The sequence below is a fragment of the Phyllobates terribilis genome, unplaced genomic scaffold (genome assembly GCF_046119375.1).
Source record: "Phyllobates terribilis strain yellow unplaced genomic scaffold, ASM4611937v1 Scaffold_5__5_contigs__length_657084704, whole genome shotgun sequence".
Taxonomy (NCBI): domain Eukaryota; kingdom Metazoa; phylum Chordata; class Amphibia; order Anura; family Dendrobatidae; genus Phyllobates; species Phyllobates terribilis.
The window spans coordinates 49599195-49619261 of record NW_027362765.1 but is presented as its reverse complement, the minus strand read 5'-3'; the positions used below and the strand labels follow the sequence as shown (position 1 = coordinate 49619261).

Genomic DNA, 20067 nt, shown 5'->3' with positions numbered 1-20067 from the left:
TTTACATGGTTGGGTGCGACAATTATCAATGTTTGGGCGTTTGCTAAATAAAGAAGCTATATTTTTTGATCGGCTTATGAAAAAAACTATACATTTAAAGGGTTTGTCAGGTCAAAAGCGATAAGTCTGCAGTCACTTTGCGTGACTGCAGACTTATGACTCCCCACAGCGCACGCACTGTGTGGTGCGGGGATTCGCCGATTTCAAACTTGGGATCGGAGGGCATGTATGAGTTATGCATACCCCCGGTCAGTCGGCACAGTCTCGCTATCCATACACTTGTATTGAGCGAGGCCACACCATCCATTCAGACAAGCCTGCTGGCCGTCCGCATCACTATACTATATTGGCCTCGCTCAATACAAGTGCATGAACTGAGGCAGAGCCCACTGGCCGGGGTTATGAATAAGACATACATACCCTTCAGTCCCAGGTCTGGAACAGGCGAATCCCCATAGCGAACAGTGCGTTCTCTGGAGAAATTTATAAGTATGCAGTCACACAGAGTGACTGCAGATGTATCCCTTTAGACTGGACAGCCCCTTTAATTAGGGAGACAAAACTGGTGTACAATTTTGAATGTGGAGAAGTAATGACTTCTAAATTAAAAGTAAAAAAAAAAAAAGTGGTTTACTAACCACAAAAGGATTAGTCAATTACAAACACTTTTTATCAAGTCTTCCAAAAATCTAGATAGCATCATGTACCAATAGCAATCATGTCCACGTGGCCGCTGTATTCAAGTGGAGTGCGTAGGCATCTAATATTATACTACTGATGCGGGCTCAAAAAATTATTTTAAGCAACGCTCAGAGTTTGGTAGTTAAACACTGGTGTTTAACTTTCAGAATTAGGGAGATTTATCTTTTAAAAAAATTGGTAGCTCTCAAATCAGAGGGATTGCATCTTTCATTTACAAACAAACAAGCCTTGAATTCAGAATTGGATTTAGTTGCAAAATCTGAAATGAGTGGTTTAATACTTCTCTTGGTTGTTGGCACTATGTGAAAAATTATTTAAAAAGAGCAACTATTAAAAGGTGCTGTTGCTGCTGTGTATCACAGATGTATGAATTTACAACAACACACTCTGTGGTGATGATGACACTCTACAACACTTCATGATGAGCTGGGCTTTTAAATATATTCTATTCAACAGTGAAGATTGTGTGGTAAACTCATAGTGCACGGAGACAAACGATAGTCCAATATTGTAAATAGAAAAAAATCCAGCATCATCGAGAAACTTCCAAAAAGATGTCGTAATTTTATTTCACAAGTGCAACAGGATAAAAATAGATAAGAATAAAATCCACTAGCATTCCTTAATGGAACGCATTTTGAAAAGGTAGTTCTTTTTAAGCCCATATGTAAATAAAAGTGCTGCCTCTTAAATACCTTAGATGTATGTTCAGTAAATGCACTCCATACTTGGTCGGGGCTCCTTTTGCATCAATTACTGCATCAATGCGGTGTGGCATGGAGGCGATCAGCCTGTGGCACTGCTGAGGTGTTATGGAAGCCCAGGTTGCTTTGATAGCAGTCTTCATCTCGTCTGCATTATTGAGTCTGGTGCCTCTCATCTTCCTCTTGACAATACCCCATAGATTCTCTATGGGGTTAAGGTCAGGCGAGTTTGCTGGCCAATCAAGCACAGTGATACTGTTGTTTTTAAACCAGGTATTGGTACTTTTGGCAGTGTGGACAGGTGCCAAGTCCTGCTGGAGAATGAAATTTCCATCTCCAAAAAGCTTGTCGGCAGAGGGAAGCATGAAGCGCTCTAAAATTTGCTGGTAAACGGCTGCGCTGACATTGGTCTTGATAAAACACAGTGGATCTACACCAGCAGATGACATGGCTCCCCAAACCATCACTGATTGGATTGTGGAAACTTCACACTAGATCTCAAGCAGCTTGGATAGTGTGCTTCTCTACTCTTCCTCCAGACTCTGGGACCTTGATTTCCAAATGAAACGCAAAATTTACAACACCTTGGACCAGTGAGCAACAGTCCAGGTCTTTTTCTCCTTGGCCCTGGTAAGATGCTTCTGGCATTGTCTATTGGTCATGAGTGGCTTGACACAAGGAATGCAACACTTGTAGCCCATGTCCTGGATACGTCTGTATGTGGTGGCTCTTGAAGCAATGACTCCAGCAGCAGTCCACTCCTTGTTAATCTCCCACAAATTTTTGAATGGCCTTTTCTTAACAATCCTTTCAAGGCTTTGGTTATCCCGGTTGCTTGCAGGGCTGTGGAGTCGGTAAGCCAAACCTGCGACTCCGACTCAGACTCCCTCAATTTCCCTTACACTGACTCCGACTCCACGACTCCCACATTGCTTACATTTAAGTGAAAAATTTATTGTAGTACAATGTGAACATCAGACATTTAATCATTTTTATGATACAATAATCAAGATATTTAGATAGAACATAATATATATTTATTGGAATACAACTTTAGAACACAAAAAACTGTAATAAATTGTAAATATGTAATACACTATGTAATATCGATTATGTATATATATCACTATGTAATAAACTATGTAAGTGGCAAAAAAACAGTTTTCAACAAAAACATACTAAATAACATTTGTGTCGTCTATGAATTTGTTCTATGAAATAGAATTGCCTCTATCAGATCCTCCTTCATAGATGACCTCAAATATGACCTAATAATTTTAAGGCTAGAGAACAACCTCTCTACACTAACTTGGGTTGGAGGCAAAGCCGTAACCACATGGACAACATCTCTAACAATTTCCGGGTATAAAGGAATTGCCTCATGCACAGTCAGTTTTGATGAACGGTTGAATTTTTCTATTTCTTTGAGAGCAAGTGAAACATTTTGCTGAAATATGGTCAATCTGATTGCTATAGGAGACGGAGTGAAATCTTTTTCCTTACGGCAACGCTTTGCCTGCTCCATGTCATCCAAATACTTGTCAAAGTCAAACTCCTCATCTGATGAGGATGAAGATATGGCAGCAGTAGCACTGTCAGGACCCAAGTCCTCTTGCGCCTGGCAGTCCTCCTGTAGGACACTCGTCCTAACTGCTACCTCAGTCAGAGCTTCTTTTCCTTTAGTAAGCTGTTGATCATCAAGCAGTATACGATGACTTGGGTCCACATAAACAGCTGCCAAAAGAATGTTATTTTCCAATAGCTGTGTCTCTCTCCGTTTCATTGAAGCAGAAATGCCATCTGCGATTAAACCTCCTCTTTGAGACAGGCAAAATAGCAAGTTCTTCCACTCCCTTATGAAAATGCCAGGAGTTAAATCCTCAGCTTGTAAATTTTTTAGTCACGGTAAATGGGTGATTAAGCAATTCCTTCAATTCAGCCACCAGTGTCCATTGACCTTCATTTAGGGTTACCTGAGGGTTCGCCATATCTATAAGAAACGGTTTTAGTTCAAGCAATCGCTCAATCATTAAATAAGTGCTGCCCCACCGAGTTTCTTGATCGACAATTGCCCCTTTCCCAGCACGTCTCTTCAAGATGGAATCAATTTTAGGGGTTCTGGCGGCAATAACCAATTTCCTCACTTTTCCAATCAGATTTCCAGCATGTTCTTCTTGTAGACTATCTCTTATTGCCAGCTGCAGCGTGTGCACAACACAGCGCATGTGATGAATAGGAAAGTGTTTTGAAGCAGCTTCAACAAGATCATCTAATTGTAAAGAATCATTTTGCGTTTTTTCTGTTGTAATATCTGTTTGTTCCTCAGTTACATGAACAGCACTGTGGCCTTCCATCTCCAACATACTGAATCTGAAATTTTCTTCTAGCTGTTGTTCATTACTCTCATTCATCAGTTTAAATGTACTTATCATGTTTGAAGCATTATGAGTTATAATGGCAAGAACCTGTTCTTTTTTGATTTCACAATCTTGCAGAACTTTTTCCACTAAGGCCTGGAGAAACTGGCTGGTGTGATGAGCTTTAGGCTGCGTGCCCACGATGCGTTTTTCATGCATTTCCGCAGCGGAAACGCATCAAAAACGCTTGGTAATCCGCACCACATGGTCCTCAATGGCATTCCGCAATGTCAATGCACATGCTGCGGATTATTGCGCAGCGTTTCTGCGGCGCTCATAAATCCGCAGCATGTTCATTAATTTTGCGGAAGCGCAGCGGAATTGCCGCCATTGACTTGCGCATATAATCCGTGTCTGTACATTTGTACAAGCGGATTATATGCGTTTCAATATGCGGATGGTACCCAGTTCTGGAGGAGAGAAGACTCTCGTCCAGACCTGGGTACCATTGTACCTGTGAAAAAAAGAATAAAATAATAAATAAAGTTTATATTTACCTTCTCGCGGGCCGGCCGGCAGCGCTTATCTTCCAGGATCTGAGATGACGTCGCGGTCATGTGACCGCAGGCTGTCTCGCGATATGCCGGCAACCCGGAAGGAGCGCGACAACACACGCGGCGGGGGATCGGTAAGTATAGCTTTATTTTTTACAGTCACACTATATAAATCCATGCTGTTTGCATGGATTTATATAGTGTGACCTAGTTGTCAAGCACTTTCCAAGTGATGCTATCGCCTGGAAAGTGCTTGTAGTCCGCATGCGTAAACACATGTGAATATGCATGTGAATACGCGCGTATTCTCCAGGAAAAACGCATGCACAATCTGCTTGCGTTTTTTCTGACAAGGGAGATGCAGAAACGCTGCAGAAATGTTCTGCTTCATTTCTGCATCGTGGGCACATAGCCTTAGTATCTTTTACTGCCAGTGTCTTGGTAACAATTTCTTTGTTGTCACAAACATATCGAACACTGATGGCAAAATAGTTCACTCTGTGACGTGTGCAGGCATCCATTTAAAGAAACATGAAGCGTCTTTTGAGAGTCTTTTTAAGATCTTTTTTGGTTAAGGGCTTCTTCAATCACTAATTGTCTAATACTTTCTCTTTCCAGAAAAACACCAAATTTGCGGGCCATTTCTCCATTAAGAGCTGTAAAAGCTGGTCGTGCAAATAATGATAATGGCACACCGTCCTTCGCAACAAGCTGTCTGAGCTGTCTGTTAAACATATCTGCTGTCGTTGTTACAGTAACTTTGTCACTTACAAAATATCTTGTTAAAACCTTTACAGCCTGGGACGTATTAGCACCAGGCTGTAACCCCCGATTCAGTGAGGGCTCCGGTGCTGAGCCCGCACTGAAGCGGGCACATGTCAACTGATTATTACAGCTGACATGTGCCTGCAACAGCCGTGGGTGGAATCGCGATCCACCCGCGGCTGTTAACATGTTAAATGCCGCTGTCAATCTCTGACAGCGGCATTTAACAGCGCGTCACTTACCCCGCCCATCGGTGATCCCGTCACGTGATCGCAGGTCACCGATGGGTGGTCATGACGAGACTATTGAAGCAAGCAAAAAGTGAAAAAAAAATGGTTTTAAAAATATTTTAAAAAATTAAAAAAATATAAAAGTTTAAATCACCCCCCTTTCGCCCCATTCAAAATAAAATAATAAAAAAAAACAACCCACATACACATATTTGGTATAGCCGCGTTCAGAATCGCCCGATCTATCCATATAAAAAAATAATTAATCCGATCGGTAAACGGTGGTTGCTGCAAAATTGCAATAAAATGCAATAACGGGCGATCAAAACAGCGAATCTTCCCCCACCAATGCTATAAAAAAAAACTTCAGCTCGGCGCGCAAAAAATAAGCCCTCACCTGGCCCCAGATCCCGAAAAATGAAGATGCTACGAGTCTTGGAAAATGGCGCCATTTTTATTTTTTTTTTTAGCAAACTTTGGAATTTTTTTTCACCACTTTAATAAAAAAGAACCTATACATGCTTGGTGTCTACGAACTCGTAGTGACCTGGAGAATAATAATGGCAGGTCAGTTTTAGCATTCAGTGAACATGGTAAAAAAAAAAAAAAAAAGAACATCTGTGGTATTGCACTTTTTTTTTGCAATTTCACCGCACTTGGAATTTTTTTCCCGTTTTCCCGTACACGATATGGTAAAACTAGTAATGGAGTTCAAAAGTACAACTCGTCCCGCAAAAAATAAGCCCTCACACGGCCATATTGACCAAAAAATAAAAACGCTATGGCTCTGGGAGCAAGGGGAGCAAAAAACAAAAATGGAAAATACCAGGGTTGCGAAAGGGTTAATGATGTTTGAGATGCTCTTTCCTCCTCCTTTGCCTGGCAGGAAGTGGTGGGCGGGGGTTTCTTGGTGCTGCTGTTATCTTTCTCAGTCACAGCTTTGAAAACTTCTGGGTGGAAGCATTGTAAGGCTATGTGCCCACGATGCAGAAATGCTTCGGATTTTTTCCTGAGCGTTTCTGCATCTCCCTGGCAGAAAAAACGCATGCGGATTGTACATGCGGATTGTACATGCGGATTGTACATGCGTTTCTCCTGCCAGGGACAAGCGGAAGTGAAGCGTTCTTCACATGCATTTCTGCATGCGGGTTGTCAAGAGCTTTCCAAGCGATTTTAGCATCACTTGGAAAGTGCTTGTCAACTTGGACACATTATATAAATCCATGCAAAAGGCATGGATTTATATACTGTGACCGAAAATGGTTAAAAAAAAATATATATATATACTTACCTTCTGATGGCCCCCGGAGTCTTGCATCACTGTCCTGGCTGCCGGCAGATCGCGGTACACTGAAGGACCTGCCGATGTCAGCATCGCGTGACCCGTCACATGACTATGACGTCAGCGCAGGTCCTCCAGTCCATCGCGATCTGCCGGCAAGGGAGGACGAGAGCACCGGGGGCCGCCAGAAGGTAAGTATATATTTATTTTTTATTTTATTCTTTTTTTTTTTACAGTTTCTATGGTACCAGGGTCCAGAGGAGAGTCTCCTCTCCTCTAGACGCGGGTACCATCCGCACATTGAACGCATGCATTCCACATGTGCTTATCTAGTGAAGCGGAATACATGCGTTCTAATGCAAGTCAATGGCGGCGAAAACGCAGACTAGTGTCACCCTGCCTCAACTACTGTCCCTATACTGGCTCTGCACCAATCGCCGCACGCGTGCCTCGCCCTGTCTTTCCCTGGTGCATGGCTAAGGCTAGGGATGGGAGGAGATGAGCACTAGTCGATCTCCACTAAACTCTATAGACAACAAGGGTAGACAAACAGAGGGAGATTGCTTAGCTTTAGAAGACTACAGACAAATGCGCACTCAGCCTCAAGCTCCAGAGAGGACGAAGTACTGCTCTTGGTAAGCCTTCACAAGTAGAAATGAATATAGCTGGCACCTCCCTCTCAGATACGCCAGGCACTTATACACCCAGGCCAGCGAGCCAATCAGCCAGAGGGAGGCAGCCGCCGGGTCCCAAAGACAGCCTCTCATCTAAGAGGATGTCTGTAATGTCAAACGTAGAGATCGCCTGCAACCAACTGCAGGGCAACTGTCTGTCACTTCTGACATACCCGTGACAGTGTGCTGCAGCTGAAACTCCACTATTGTCTACTGGTGCCTCCACAGTCTCTCCAGCATATGCCATGTAGAGTTATACCTTGTTGGTACGACACATAACAGCCAGTGAGTGGGAATGTAGAAGTGACGCTGCAGCGCAGACAGTCGAGCAACAGAAGGGTGAGAACGCCGAAAATGTGCACACACTGCCCGTACTTTCAGCAAGCAGCTACAAAATGTGTGGGTAGTTTTTCAGGAAGCTCTGCACCCCCAAGTTCAGCACATGGGCCAGGCAAGTGATGAGCTGCTACGAGATTTTACCCGTTATAGAACACCACCAGGCCAGGCTTGAGGTTCACCAGCACCAACCACTCATCTGTCTGCTGTTTGACAATAGTCCACAGCTCCTGCACAGTATGGGATTTGCCCCCAAACAGATGAGTTTCAGAACAGCCTGCTTTTGTTTCGTCCTGGCTGTGCTGCAGTTGGCGGTGCAGGCCTTACTGTGACCGAATGAGGAGACGGTGGAGGAAGCGGAGTAGGAGGCATCCTGAACAGATAAACGTCCAGAAATCCTTTGTGGTGGTAGGACATGGGCTACAGCTCCTTCAGCCTTGCGTTGCGCAGTGCACAGCTGATTTGGTTCATAACATGTTTGTGCAGGGCATGGATGGCAAGCCTGGAAAAGCAGTGGCAGCTGGGAAAAATGTACTGCTGGAAAGCCACCACCAATTTTTGTCCAGAATGGCAGCATTTCAAAGGCAAGTAATTTGGAAATGCAGTCATTTAGGATCATGGCAAGTGGGTATCTCCTCATTCTTTCGAGGGTTTGAGGGATGGAAAGCTGAATACTCAATGGGATGGTGTGGAGATGCTCGGTGACACTGGTGGTGGTGATGCTGTCACATCCTCTCTTTGCTGGGAGGTAGGTGGCCCTGTGGATCATGAGCCAGAGGAAGAGGCAGAGACCGCAGCAGAAGAGGGAGCAGGAGCAAAGTCAGATCTGGGGAAGATCCATCTGTTAGTATGTGGACACGTACTCGTCCACCATGTTGTTGTAATGCTGGCTCCTGCTAATACGGGCCCTATTACATGGTGGTGCAGTATGTTGTGGCATGCTCATAAAGTTTTGCCACATTATGGCTATGGAAACCCTGCCTTCCAAAGTGCTGGCGGTACCCCAGCTGCATTGGTGACTACCTCCTCCGCCTTGTTCTTTCACTGATCCCCCGCTGTCAGGTGCGAAAGCCATCAGTAGTTTCTCTACCAGCGTCTGCTTGTATTCACTAGTGGTGATCGAGTATGTTTCATTAACCCTTTTTGGCAAGCACGCTCGTGTTCTCGACGAGTATTTTGGCATGCTCGGCAATCCTGAGCTCAGGGTAAAGAGGGAGCCCCAATCCCACTCTGTTAACCATTTAAGTGCCGTTGTCACTATTGACAGCAGTATCTTAGGGGTTAAATAACCATGATCAGTGCCAAACTGATAGTGACTGATTAAGCAGGGGGTCAGCTATAAGGTACGGCTGCATAATATTTTCACATGTCGGGGGAGGGATGCAATTCACATATCTCAGGTTAGTAAAAAGATGCATTAGTAGTCACTATGGGGTTAATATCAAGGGAGTTCAAGCGATCAAAAGCAGTGATGAGCGCAAGTGCCCAATAATGGGGAATCTCCACATAGTGAACCCATAAGGCTATGTGCCCACGATTCAGAAATGCTCAGGATTTTTTCCTGAGCGTTTCTGCATCTCCCTGGCAGAAAAAAACGCATGCGGATTGTACATGCATTTTCCTGCCAGGGACATGCGGATGTGAAGGGTTCTTCACATGCATATCCGCATGCGGGTTGACAAGCTCTTTCCAAGCAATTTTAGCATCACTTGGAAAGTGCTTGTCAACTTGGTCACACTATATAAATCCATGCAAACGGCATGGATTTATATAGTGTGACCCGAGAGAATGTCAAAAAATAAAAAAATAAATATATACTTACCCTCTGATGGCCCCCGGTGTCTTGCTTCGCTGTCCCGGCTGCTGGCAGCGGTACACTGAAGGACCTGCTGACGTCAGAGTCGAGTGACCCGTCACATGACTATGATGTCATCACAGGTCCTTCAGTCCATCGCGAACTGTCGGCATGAGAGGAGGAGTGCACCGCTGGCCGCCAGAAGGTAAGTATAGATTTATTTTTTATTTTCTTTTTTTTTTAGTTTTCTATGGTACTCAGGTCCGGAGGAGAGTCTCCTCTCCTCCACACCCGGGTACCATCCGCACATTAGAACGCGTGGAATGCGCATCTACATATACAGTGATGCGTAATCCATGTGATCTAATGCAAGTCAATGGCGGCGAAAACGCAGCGCTTCCCCAAAATAATTGGTAGTGCTGCGTTTTTTTCCGCAATGATAATCCGCAGCGGAAATCTCCGCAGCATGTGCACAGCACATGCGGATTATCATTGGGGAACATGGAAGTCCTTCTACCATGTGTTTTTTAAGAGTTTCTGCAGCTGCGGAAACGCTTAAAAAACGCATCGTGGGCACACAGCCTAACTGTCCGAGGGCTCCATCCCCCACCAGCCTCATGTCAGTATCTACACATACAGGATACAGGGGTATAATACACACAATACAGCTGAGTGCAGGAAAAAGGCTCCACTCACTACAGCTGAGGCCGACAGACACCTCCACCATCTCTGCCCCACAGGAAGGAAGACAGAAGCTTCCTGAGAGAGGAGGAAGTAATGGAGAACTGGGGGCACAATGTCACTGCGAGCACGGGTGTAAGGGGGCACTGTCTCCGGGAATGGAGGGGTTACTGCCCCCTGTATACATGAGCACATCCAGCATTATATTACTGTACATATACACATGGCAGAACTGGGGGAAGGGGGCACTATCTCCGGGAATGGAGGGGTTAATGCCTCCTGCGCCTCCACATACCTCCACCTGCAGAGCCGCCACCACATATATGGCTGTTCTGTGCGCACAGGACCTGTGATGAGGTCACAGGAGGGGAGGAGTCAGGGGTCACATGATCAGGGGCCTCAGTGGGTGCAGGACTCTGCTGTGCTGGTTGTCATGGTGCTGGATGAGATGAAGTTTATCTGTGGGGTCAGGAGGGGTTTACAGTGTGGATGTAGGAGAGCCGTGTGTGTACGAGGTGTACGGAGCAGAGCCGTGTGTGTACGAGGTGTAAGGAGCGGAGCCGCGTGTGTACCAGGCGTACGGGGCGGAGCCGTGTGTGTACAAGGTGTAAGGAGCGGAGCCACGCGTGTACGAGGTGTACGGAGCGGAGCCGCGTGTGTACGAGATGTACTGAGCGGAGCCGCGTGTGTACGAGGTGTACTGAGCGGAGCCGCCTGTGTACGAGGTGTACGGAGCGGAGCCGCGCGTGTACGAGGTGTACGGAGCGGAGCCGCGTATGTGCGAGGTGTACGGAGCGGGGCAGCGTGTGTACGAGGTGTACGGAGCAGAGCCGCGTGTGTAAGAGGTGTACGGGGCGGAGCCGCGTGTGTACGAGGTGTACGGAGCAGAGCCGCGTGTGTACGAGGTGTACGGAGCAGAGCCGCGTGTGTAAGAGGTGTACGGGGCGGAGCCGCGTGTGTACGAGGTGTACGGAGCGGAGCCGCGTGTGTACGAGGTGTACTGAGCGGAGCCGCGTGTGTACGAGGTGTACTGAGCGGAGCCGCGTGTGTAAGAGGCGTACGGAGCGGAGCCGCGTGTGTAAGAGGCGTACGGGGCGGAGCCGCGTGTGTACGAGGCGTACGGAGCGGAGCCGCGTGTGTACGAGGCGTACGGAGCGGAGCCGCGTGTGTACGAGGCGTACGGAGCGGAGCCGCGTGTGTACGAGGCGTACGGAGCGGAGCCGCGTGTGTACGAGGCGTACGGAGCGGAGCCGCGCGTGTACGAGGCGTACGGAGCGGAGCCGCGCGTGTAAGAGGCGTACGGAGCGGAGCCGCGCGTGTACGAGGCGTACGGAGCGGAGCCGCGCGTGTACGAGGCGTACGGAGCGGAGCCGCGCGTGTACGAGGCGTACGGAGCGGAGCCGCGCGTGTACGAGGCGTACGGAGCGGAGCCGCGCGTGTACGAGGCGTACGGAGCGGAGCCGCGCGTGTACGAGGCGTACGGAGCGGAGCCGCGCGTGTACGAGGCGTACGGAGCGGAGCCGCGCGTGTACGAGGCGTACGGAGCGGAGCCGCGCGTGTACGAGATGTACGGAGCGGAGCCGCGCGTGTACGAGGCGTACGGAGCGGAGCCGCGCGTGTACGAGGCGTACGGAGCGGAGCCGCGCGTGTACGAGGCGTACGGAGCGGAGCCGCGCGTGTACGAGATGTACGGAGCGGAGCCGCGCGTGTACGAGATGTACGGAGCGGAGCCGTGTGTGTACGAGGCGTACGGAGCCGCGTATGTACGAGGCGTGCAGAGGAAACTTGTTTAACCCTTGGTAGTCTGTAGTTGGATAAGCAAGGGGTGCTTTTATCATCACCCTGCGGTTTGTCCTGACAGCAGAGGTGGTGCTAGAGAGAAAAACCGAGAGAATTTCTGTGCTTGTTGACAGTGGAGCTGGAGTCAGCATGGTTGATGCTGAGTTTGTGAGAAATCATGGTCTTGCTTGCTGTGCTTTAGCTGAGCCTATTCCCATCTTCGCCATCGACTCAGCGCCACTTGCACAGAAAGCTCTGACTCAGATTGTACATAATGTGAGACTGAGGGTGGGGTCGGTTCATTGTGAGATAATCCCTTGCTATGTCCTGGATGGTCTTCCCACCCCAATTGTTTTGGGTCTGGTTGGTTAAACCTAATCCGTTGGTGGCTTGGAAAGCCAGGGAGATCATTGAGTGGGGAGATTACTGCTCCTCACTACTACTGCATGAGAACTGTTTAAATATTTCCCTTTCTACAGGCTCTACAGAAACCTTACCTGCATTTTTGTCTGGTTTTGAGAATGTTTATTCTAAGAGTGGGTGTCAAGATTTGCCTCCTCATCGTGCATATGACTGTCCTATTAAATTGACATGTGCTAAACTACCAAAGTCGAGAATGTATAATCTTTCTAGCCCTGAGAGACAAGCCATTAAGGATTTCATTGCGGAAAGTCTGGAGAAGGGACATATCATACCCTCATCTTCTCCCGTAGTGGCAGGGTTCTTCTTCTTGAAGAAAAAAGATGGCGGTCTACGTCCTTGTTTAGATTTCCGGGAATTAAATCAAATTACCATTTGAGATCCATACCCTCTTCCTCTGATTCCAGATCTGTTCAGCTAGGTAGTGGGAGCTAAGATGTTCTCCAAGTTGGATTTAAGAGGGGCCTACAACCTGGTTAGAATCAAAGAAGGGCATCAATGGAAAACGGCATTCAATACCCCTGAGGGTCATTTCGAGACTCTGGTCATGCCTTTTAGTCTGACCAATGCACCTGCGGTGTTTCAGCATTTCATTAATGATATTTTCCATCATTTGGTGGCCAGGTTTGTGGTGGTCTATCTGGATGATATTTTGGTTTACTCACCTGATTTTGAGACTCATCGGGGCACGTTAAACAGGTGCTTCAGAAATTAAGGGATAACAAACTATATGCCAAACTAGAAAAATGTGTTTTCTCCTTCAAGGAGGTGCATTTTTTGGGGTACCTGTTGTCAGCTTCGGGTTTTCGGATGGATCCGAAGAAGATCCATGCTGTTGTTGATTGGAACCTTCCCGAGAACCTGAAAGCTCTACAGCATTTTCTGGGCTTTACTAATTTACTAATTTTTACTGGAAATGTATCCAAAATTATTCAATAATTGTGAAACCTCTCACTGACATGACAAGGAAGGGGTCTGATTTTTCTAAATGGTCGGATGCCGACCTTCAGGCTTTCTCCTCCCTAAAGATCTGTTTTGCCACTGCACCTATACTCAGTCAACTTAATGTTTCCCAATCCTTTATTGTGGAAGTTAATGCGTCGGAGGTGGGGGATGGGGCTGTGTTATCTCAGGGTTCGTTCCCTGGTGAATGGCGTCCATGCTCTTTCTTTTCTAAGAAATTATCTTCAGCTGAGAGAAATTATGACGTGGGTAACAGGGAGCTTTTGGCGATCAAAATGGCGTTCGAAGAATGGCGACTTTGGTTGGAGGGGGCTGTCCATCCTATTACTGTTATCAGGGACCATAAGAATCTGTCATATTTTCAATCAGCTAAACGTCTCAACCGTAGGCATGCTTGATGGTCCCTATTTTTTACTAGATTCAATTTTGTTGTCACTTTCCGTCCAGGAGTCAAAAATGTCACAGCTGATGTTTTGTCCCGGAGCTTACCTGGTGGTGGTGACCATGAGAACCCTGCACCGATTTTACAGTAGGGGGTAGTCATTTCAGCATTTTACCCTGAACTGGCGGGTGAGGTGTTGGAGGCTCAGGGGGACGACCCTGCCTGCTGCCCTTCAGGTTGGTTATTTGTACCATCTAGTCTGCGCCGCAAAGTAACTAAGGAACATCACAACTCTGTGCTTGCTGATCATCCAGGTGGTAAGGCAACTGCGGACCTCCTTTCTCTTCGTTTTTGGTGGCCAGGGTTGCATCGGGATGTACTTGAACATACATATGTCTTCTTGTAGTGGTTTTCGCGCGTTCTAAGGTATCGCATAACCCATCCGTCTGATACTCTGCTTCCGCTACCTATTCTTAGCAGGCCATGGACCCACTTGTCAATGGATTTTATTACTGACCTACCAGTATCTGCAGGCAAAACTGTGGTTTTGGTGGTTGTAGATAGGTTCAGCAAAATGGTTCACTTTGTCGCATTACTGGCACTTCCAAATGCCAAGACTCTTGCTCATGTGTTTATAAATTAGATTGTGAAGCTTCACGGTGTTCCCTCTGATGCTGTGTCAGATCTGGGTACCCAGTTTGTTTCCAAGTTCTGGAAAGCATTCTGTTCTCGACTGGGGGTGCAGCTGTCCTTTTCCTCTGCCTTCCATCTTCAGTCTAATGGACAGACCCAGCGTGTTAATGAGAATTTGGAGACTTACCTCAGGTGTTATCTCCAAAAATCAGGAGGATTAGGCATCCTACTTATCACCAGGGTCGGACTGGGGCATCGGGACAGTGGTGAGAATTCTCCGGTGGGCCCGGGTCCTCGGCGGCCCTCCGAGCAGGACGCACGGGGGCCCGCTGGTTAACATGGCCACCGGTGCACCTGCATCGGGGCCCAAAGATGGAGGGGGGGCACTTGCTGTGTGCCTGATGAGGGCAATCTGGCCTGCTTCTTGGGCCTATGGCCAGATTGCCTTCTCATGTGTGGCGGTGGGCAAGGGCCGATCCCTCCGCTCCGCTGCTGACAGGAGAAAATGGCAGTGGAGCGGAGGGATCTTGTCCTCTGCTTCCTGCCCGGCACTTCCTCCGTGACACAGGCTCGTGCTGCTTGGTGACATCATCATGCACTACGGGCCTCTGTCAGGGAGAAAGATGCCGGGCAGGAAGCAGAGGACGATGCTGCAGGGGAACGAGCAGACAGGGTAAATGTTGTTTTTTTTAACTAGAGCGATGGTGCTGGAGGAGGTGAGGGGAGAAGAGGGAGAGCAATGGTGCTGGAGAAGGTGGGGGGAGAGGAGGGAGAGCAATGGTGCAGCAGCAGGGGGGAGAATAGGGAGAGCAATGGTGCTGGAGCAGGTGGGGGGAGAAGAGCGAGAGCAATGGTGCAGCAGCAGGTGGGGAGAATAGGGAGAGCAATGGTGCTGGAGCAGGTGGGGGAGAAGAGGGAGAACAATGGTGCTGGAGCAGGTGGGGGGAGAAGAGGGAGAGTAATGGTGCTGAAGCAGGTGGGGGGAGAAGAGGGAGAGCAATGGTGCTAGAGGAGGTGGGGGGAGAAGAGGGAGAGCAATGGTGCTAGAGGAGGTGGGGGGAGAAGAGGGAGAGCAATGGTGCTGGAGAGGTGGGGGAAGACGAGGGAGAGCAATGGTGCTGGAAAAGATGGGGGGAGAAGAGGGAGAGCAATGGTGCTGGAGAGGGTGGGGGGAGAAGAGGGAGAGCAATGGTGATGGAGGAAGTGGGGGGGAAGAGGGACAGCAATGGTGCTGGAGGAGGTGGGGGGAGATATGGCAATGGTGATGGAGGAGGTGGGGGAAATATGGCAATGGTGATGGAGGAGGTGGGGGAGATATGGCAATGGTGATGGAGGAGATATGGCAATGGTGATGGAGGAGGTGGGGGAGATATGGCAATGGTGATGGAGGAGGTGGGGGAGATATGGCAATGGTGCTGGAGGAGGTAGGGGAAAGATATGGCAATGGTGCTGGAGAAGGTGGGGGAAAGATATGGCAATGGTGCTGGAGAAGGTGGGGGAAAGATATGGCAATGGTGCTGGAGAAGGTGGGGGAAAGATATGGCAATGGTGCTGGAGGAGGTGGGGGGAGATATGGCAATGGTGCTGATGGTGATTAGTGGGGGTCTGAATTCTGTGACCTGCACCGACTGGTAGAATGTGGAGTTTTTATTCCCATTAGACTGGAGCTCATGTGCGACTTGGCCACTGATCCATTCATTCCATCAGTGGCTGCTCTTGGTTTTTTTCTGGAAGCCCCAAGGAGAATGAATGGAGATGTGATCAGACGTCCCACCTGCCGCTGCATTTTAAAATGGGGATAAGTGTCCTGTCAGGGATAAAACTTCGCCATTCTTCCAATAGCTGCGTTTTACAATGTTCGGAGCCAAACGATCAATAAGTTATCACCTATCCTGTGGAGCTCATGGATCGGTGATAACTTGTTTTAACCAAAGAACCCCTTTAATTCACACTACCTTAATTTTACATCCCAGTTATAGTGATGCACAGTAGATGTGCAGGAGCCGCCTGTGATTTACAGTCGACACTCCACTACACTGTGTTCCAAATTATTATGCAAATAATATTTTCTCAGATTTTCCCAAATTACCTATGTGAATTGCAGTCATTGTAATTTTCCAGTCAAATAACTATTAGAGTACAATTGAAAGGTTTTTGTACAAACTGCCTATGATAACAGTATATTTAAAAAAAAAATAAAACACTCAAACTGCACTCAAAATGCATGTTCCAAATTATTATGCACAGCAGAGTTTTCAACTTTTTCATTTTAATAAAGAACAAAAAAATGTTCATTTTTGAAATTAAAAGCATTAGCAGGTTATTACAAACTGAAATCAAACAGTTTTCAACTCAAAACTTTATTCTAGGTGATGTTACATTTGCACATAGGACCCCTTGTTCGAAAGGAGCTTCTGAACTCTCGTCCATTGAAATTGTCAGATTTTGGATGGTTTCTGCTTCAATTGTTTTGCATGAGGACAGAATACCCTCCCAGAGCTGTTGCTTAGATGTGAACTGCCTCCCGCCATCATAGACACTCCTTTTGATGATGCTCCAGAGGTTCTCAATGGGGTTGAGGTCAGGGGAGCATGGGGGCCACACCATAAGTTTGTCCCCTTTTATGCCCATAGCAGCCAGAGATGCAGATGTGTTATGTGCAGCATGAGACGGTGCATTATCATGCATGAAAATGATCTTGCTGCGGAATGCACGGTTCTTCTTCTTGAACCATGGCAGGAAGCGCTGTATGAGAAACTCAACATACAATATGGAGTTCATCTTTACCCCTTCAGGGATCCTAAAATGGCTGATAATCTCTCTCCCCATGATTCCAGCCCAAAACATTACTCCACCTCCTCCTTGTTGGCGCCGTAGCCATGTTTGCATGGGGTGTCCAACCAGCCATTCTCCACTCCATCCATCTGGACCATCGAGCGTTGCACGGCACTCATCGGTGAACAAAACAGTTTTGAAGTCATTCTTCATGTATTGTTTGGCCCACTGGAGCAGTTTCTGCTTGTGTGCAGTGGATAGAGGAGGTCGACAGGATGGCTTACGCACAGCTGCAAACCTCTGAAGGACCCTGCATCTTGTTGTTCGGGGGACGTTGGAGGCACCAGCAGCTTCAAAAACTTGTCTGCTGCTATGACAAGGCTTTTTTGCCGCTGCTCTTTTAACCTGACGTAATTGCCTGTAGGAAAGAGCCCTCAATTTCCCCTTATCAGCACGCACACGTGTGTACTGTGAATCAGCTACATACTTCTTGATTGTGCGATGATCACGATGAAGTGTCTTGGCAATGTTGATTGTAGTCATGCCTTGACCTAAACACTCCACAATTTGTTGCTTCTCAGCAGCCGACACATCCTTTTTCTTTGCTATTTTGGCAGAAAATGTAGGCTGCTTAATAATGTGGGACAGCCTTCTTAAGTAGTCTTGCCTTTCATTGGACACACCTGCCAAACTAATTAGCACAGGTGTCTGCAATTGCTTACAGTGATATAAAGAGCCCTGACACACATCACCATCAATGAGTTTAACTGACAAACAAATTCTTCCCTTATCACTCCTAAACAATTTTTGCATAATAATTTGGAACACAGTGTATAATGGCTAACAGGTATTTGCATATAGCTGTAGGGTGGGCCCTGAGGATCAATTCCCTCTGTGGGCCCAGACACCCCAGTCCAACACTGCTTACCGCTGGCAGAAATTGCTATTAATAATCATTGTCAGGAATCTACCGGCAGGTCACCGTTCTTTGGTGCATACGGTTATCATCCACAGTTTGGTACTTTTAGTGGGGGAGGGGCTTCGGGAGTTCCGGAGGAGGAACGTTTTGCTTTGTCGCTCTCCTCGGTGTGGCAGGGGATTCTGAGTAATTTGAAGATCATGGGAGACAGGTACAAACTTATGGCTACAGAAAATGCTTACCAGGTCTGGACCTGAATGTGAATGACTTTGTGTGGTTGTCTACCAGGAGTTTCAAGTAGTAGGTTCCTTCTTGAAAGCTGGGACTTAGATTTATTCGTCCCTATAAAATATCCACCATCATAAACCCAGCAGCGTTTTATCTTGAGCTAACTCAATGATCCACAATGTCTTACACAGGTATCTGCTCAAGAAATATGTGGAACCTCTTGAGTGCTCACCCCTACCGCCGCCCCCCAATAATAGTTGATGGTAATCTGGAGTTTCAGATTTCGAGGATTGTAGATTCTCATCTCCAATGTTGTTCCCCACAGTGCTTGGTGCACTGTTAAGGTTATGATCCAGAGGAAATTATGTGGGTTTCAGCATCAGAGGTGAATGTCCCCAGGTTGGTTCGTTCATTCAACACCTCTTATCCTGAGAAACCTGTTCCTGAGTGTCTGGAGGCCACTCGTAGAAGGGGGGTACTTTCACAGGTGTGTCAGATGTAACAGACAGTCGCTCTGCAGCTGGCTAAGGAAGGTCACTTCGTTTGGCATTGCAGACGCCTTCTTAATCAGTCTTCTTTTAGGACCCAGCGGCTACCTCCTTTGTGCCCTAATTGACACACCTTGGTCTGGGTGTTTAAAACCTCTTAGTCTGCTTCTGGGACTCACCGGTGATATTTCTATGTTTCTTGGCTCAAGTTGAAGTACTAGCAACTTCTTCTCTGGTGTCCTTGGAAGACTGTTGGGGTTTCTGCTCTGGCGTCTGCTCAAGCCAAGTTATCCCCTTTTGTTTGTCTACCTTGTTGTCTTTAGTTTGTAGTGGGGCCTGACCAGTGATCAATCCTTCCCCCTCCCTATCTAGGGCCAAGCTCTAGGGATATACAGGGCTTAGGTTTCCTGCTTGGCGATTGGTGTGGAACCAATATAGGGACAGTAGGGTAGGCAGAGTGTTATTAGATCTGCCTAGGGGTCTCCACTCCACTGCCTTCACTGACCTGCTTTCTATTTTACATAATGCATCTAGTAGTGCGGGGCTAGCTAAAATAGGAGGCAGGTCAGTGAAGGCACAGTGAACTGTAATAAGAGCATACAGATGAATATGTAAGCAGAGCACCACTTAGAGCCCACCCCACAGTCTTGCTCCAAAGCACATGCATAGCATTATCTCCAAACTGAAAGTAAAGAAAATCATCTGCATTGCTCACCATCTCATCTTGAAGTGAACATCAGAAAGTGAGACAACTCAAAATCTTAAAGAAAGCCCAAGCATATAAGTTTTAAAGAAAACATTTATTTTTTAATGATTATTTTTGAGACACTTACTATATTTTACGGATTATAAAACGCAACGGATTATAAGACGCACCCCAAATTTTGGGGTGCAAAATAGGAAAAAATGGGGTTTTTATTTAAAGAAAATGGTGCGCCTTATAAACCTGGGAGGCAGCGGTGGTGGAGCGGGGGGGGGGGGGGGGTGTCACACATACCTGGCATTGGCGGCGGAGGCAGGAGTCGGGCAATGCTGCGGGCCCCGGTGGTGGCAGGGAGATGCTGCGGCCCAGTCCTCCAAAAGCCGGCGGTGAGATGCTGTGGGCCCCATCCCGCAGAAGCCGGCAGTGAGTGGTGTAAAAGTCCCGTCCATAGCGCTGTGCTTCGGCAAAATGGCCGCCAGAGCATGGGAGACGAGATCTCGATCTGCGCATGCTCCAGCGGCCATTTTGCCAAAGCACAGCGCTATGCACGGGACAGGGGACTTTTACACCGCTCATTGCCAGCTTCTGCAGAACGCAGCAGCTCACCGCCGGGGCCCGCAGCATCGCCCCGCTACCGCCGCCACCAACCTCTGGGGCCCCGATCCGACGCCGCCCCCCCAGTTAAAATCGTAAGTTC

The 20067-nt window shown here is 47.5% G+C and overlaps 1 pseudogene; it reads right to left on the bottom strand.

The window, feature by feature from the left end:
• Window positions 1-20067, bottom strand: part of LOC141271436 (uncharacterized) — a 116687-nt pseudogene that overhangs the window by 44799 nt on the left and 51821 nt on the right.